Here is a 3213-nt window from a genome sequence, read left to right as displayed (position 1 = left end):
GTTATTTTGGTTTTTCATGTTATTATTTTTTCTCTGTGATTTTGACATTTGTGTTTCTTTTGTAGTTTCTGATTCTTGTGTGAGATTCAGGCCATCAAGTTTAGGTCTGCTTCTTTTTGTGAACTTTATGTGTCTTTGTGGTTTACTTTTTGGGCATGAAAAGCTGGTTCCTCTAAGCTTCTGGTTCTCTCTTTTGATTTTATATTGGAGTGGCCGGATTGCTTTTGTCTTCAGGAGTTCCCAGAGAGGCCCAATTCAGATGAGGTTCAGATGTTTTCAAGCTTTCTCCTAAGGTCTGGATCCCTCCAGGAACAATTTTGGCCTCAGGAATACGGGGGTTGGACTGGCTGGGAGCCTGGTCCAGGAAAGATGCTGGTCTAAGGCAGCTGGTGGCCATGCCACCCAGAGATACAAAGGCAGATGGGGTGGAAAGAGGCCCCAAGGCCTCCTGGGGACTGCACTGAGGAGCTGGTTGGTCTGGATGCAAAGGATCAGGAAGAAGAAAGGTCAGCCTCTGTGTCCCAGAAAGAGGCTGGTGGGTGGTGGAGGCCCAGGGAAGCAGAGGGAGGTGAGGGAGGGGCCAGGGCCAGAAACAGTGCTCCTTGGGCCCAGAGGAGGCACTACATTGGTCTTGATGGAAAGGATCAGGAAGCAGTATTGGTTCCCCAGGTGTCTGGCACCCCAAGACAAGGAATGGGACAGGACCCAAACTAGGAGAGACCAGCAGGGGAGATGGGAGGGTGAATGAGGCTGGGGGAGTCAAGGTGTGGAGGGTGCAATGGACTTACCCCAGAGAGAGGCCTGTGGGTAGCAGAGACCTGCTGTGGGTCCTTCAGGCCCAGGGATAGAGAGGGAGGTGAGGGCAGGGCCAGGCCCAGAAGCAGTTCTCCTGGGGCCCAGAGAAGGCACTACCTTGGTCTGGATGAAAAGGATCAGGAAGCCATATTGGTTCCCCAGGTGTCTGGGGCCTCAAGATAAGGAATGGGACAGGACCCAAACTAGGAGAGACCGTCGGGGGAGATGGGAGGGTCTAATTTCTTTTTTAAATTATTGTTCCTAACCTAACCTGTTTAACATGGCAATCCAACCACTTCAAAGTTTTACTTAGGGTTGGAGCTCTACTTCAATAGTAGAGCACTTGCCTTACATGAGGCCTCAGTTTCAATACCCAGCACTCTTCTCCCCCTAAGAAAAAAAATTCATTCAATCCCTTCACCATTTACCAAATCAGTCAGTATTTATTGGACATCATTAGTAAGCATTAATAGGTCTCTGCTCCATCTGGCAGGAAGCATACAGACATGCAATGCCTAGTCGCAACCTTCCAGGATCATCATTTTAACTGTCTAGATACCAATCAGACAGGAAACTTGTTTGTTTAAAAATCTTGTTTTCCAGCACAAATTTCTTTTGACATTTTTTTAGCTGGGCATGGTGGCACACACCTTTAATCCCAGCACTCAGGAGGCAGAGGCAGGCGGATCTCTGTGATTTCAAGGCCAGCCTGGTCTACATAGTGGTTCCAGGACAGCTGGGGCTACAGGGAAACCCTATCTCAAAAAGACCAAAAAAATTTTTTTTAATTATTTTTATTTTATGTGTTTTTCTGTATTTCCTGCATGCATATAAGTGCACCCATGTTGTGTAATGCCCACAGAGGTCAGAGGAAGGCGTTGTATTCCCTGGAACTGGAGTTATACACAGTCGTTAGCCTCCCATGTGGGTGCTGGGATTTGAACCTGGGTCTTCTGCAAAAACAGCCAGTGCTCTTAACCACTGACCCATCTCTCCAGCACTCTCCTTTACAAATTGATATTTTAAAAAAGACTTACGAGATGCATGAATATGGTATTGCACATTGTGGTTAATGATACTATTTTAAAATATTCCTTCACTTGGATTTTAGTGCAACCAACAGCCATCTTGTCCCCGGAACCAGGAACAGAGCATTTTGCTTCTCTCTCAGAATGAATGGAAATCAGAAATTGGATGCTTGTACCCAAGATTGGCAGGATTTCACCCCTTCTCCCAGATTGTCAAGGTGCTGACAGAGGATGAGTTGTAATGCACAGAAGAGACAGAACATGCCACTGCCATACTCAAGGAGGTCCTAGGAGTACAACACCATAGGAGGCAAGTACAATTGGGGTTTGACTATGCTGCAAGCACTCCAGTAGCTTGTGGGGCTAAGGAAATAGGATTCTGATAGTCTCCAGCAGGCCCTGACTGTGGCCTGATGAATTGCTCCAAGCTTTATTCCTTGCATCAGATGATATCCTGGATTCTTCTCTCACACTGGGGGCATATCTGCTGGGATCAGAAGCCAGGAATCAGTTTGGATGCCATAAATGAAGCTCTGTTGCTGGAAGCCTGCATGTTTCTCCTGCTCAAGTTCTACTGCCAGGAGCAGCCCTCCTACCTGAACCTAATGGAACTCTTCCTGCAGAGCTCCTATCAGACTGAGATTGAGCAGACCCTGGACTTCAGCACAGCACCACTGGGTCATGTGGACCTTGGCAGATACACTTTTGAAAAGAGGTACAAATCTATTGTCAAGTACAAGAAAGCTTTCTAATTCTTCTACCTGACCATCACAGCTGCCATGTACATGACTGGCATGTATGGGGAGGAGCACGCCAATGTGATGACGACCCTCTAGCACAAATTTATGTAAGAATTAAGCTCATATTCTACATGTAACTCTATATTTTACTTTCTTTTACGTTTGACTAATAGCCTTCAAAATTCCTAATGAAAATCATTTGAAAAGACTGCTCCATCTAGACAGAAGGTTTGCCATATACCTCACAAGAGCTTCCCTGGATAGTAAAACTTGGATTTGTGCAAAAGTAGATACTTTCACATCTTCCAGCTATTTTGAAATATTGGTAGTTCCCGAGTCTTATTGAAGGGGCTGTAAGTGTAGGGGTTGTATTGTATCAGTGGTACTGGGCACCAACAATTACTTATTCTCTGCTTTTTTTGATGTTTTGAGACAGGGTCTCCCTGTAGCCTCAGTGGGCCTGAAACTCCCTATGTAGATCAAGTTGGCCTCAATCCCACAGAAAGCCACCTGCCTCTGCCTTCCAAATGGTGGTGTTAAAGGCATGCATCACCATGCCTGACTATTCTCTGAATTTTGAACACTTGTGGATCTCTATAATAGTCTCCATTTGGTGAAAAAAAAAGCTTCTTTGATGATTCCCCTTGATA

General features: G+C 45.8%; 1 pseudogene; it reads left to right on the top strand.

The window, feature by feature from the left end:
• The first annotated feature begins 1949 nt into the window (after window positions 1-1949).
• LOC103740658 lies at window positions 1950-2659 on the top strand (annotated as a pseudogene).
• Window positions 2660-3213: the final 554 nt, after the last annotated feature.

The sequence above is a fragment of the Nannospalax galili genome, unplaced genomic scaffold, assembly GCF_000622305.1.
Source record: "Nannospalax galili isolate Female #2095 unplaced genomic scaffold, S.galili_v1.0 scaffold681, whole genome shotgun sequence".
In the NCBI taxonomy this organism is placed as follows: Eukaryota; Metazoa; Chordata; class Mammalia; order Rodentia; family Spalacidae; genus Nannospalax; species Nannospalax galili.
This window is presented reverse-complemented; position numbering and strand designations above follow the sequence as displayed.